At 59.6% G+C, this 468-nt stretch overlaps 1 protein-coding gene across 1 annotated transcript in view; it reads left to right on the plus strand.

Annotated features, from left to right (window-relative positions):
- The window catches only part of RNF39 (ring finger protein 39), a 4,226-nt gene that overhangs the window by 839 nt on the left and 2,919 nt on the right, over window positions 1–468 (plus strand).

Genomic DNA, 468 nt, shown 5'->3' on the forward strand with positions numbered 1-468 from the left:
TCCGGGACCCAAGCTGCCGCCGAGCAATATGTTGTTTGTTATTGTTATTCTCGGCTCCTCCCAGGGCCGCAGGCTGGAGCGGCGACGGGCGGAGGCGAGGTGCGGGAGAACAGCCGTCGGGGCCTGTGGCTCCCCTCCACGTCCCAGCCTATGGCCCACCTATTCCCGCGTCTCTCCTGGGTCTCCTTTCCTTGGCCACCAGCCGGCCCCATTCCCTTGCCCGAACCCCGGTGCCGCGGACTTCCCATTGGCTTCTTCCCAGCAGCCAAGCCGGTCTTGGGTCTTGCTTCTGCCCTTTGATGTCTTCATAAACCTAATTAGTCTAGGTGTAATTATCATAATCGGGCAAATTGTCTTTCCTCTCTACCCCTCAACACCTTACTAACCTGCACCAGCCATCAATACTGGACAGCCAGCCGGGCTCGGTGGCTCAGCCTGTAATCCCGCGCCTTTGGGAGGCTGAGGTGA

Source organism: Carlito syrichta, unplaced genomic scaffold (genome assembly GCF_000164805.1).
Source record: "Carlito syrichta isolate Samal-C Ts95f unplaced genomic scaffold, Tarsius_syrichta-2.0.1 Scaffold316474, whole genome shotgun sequence".
Lineage (NCBI taxonomy): Eukaryota > Metazoa > Chordata > Mammalia > Primates > Tarsiidae > Carlito > Carlito syrichta.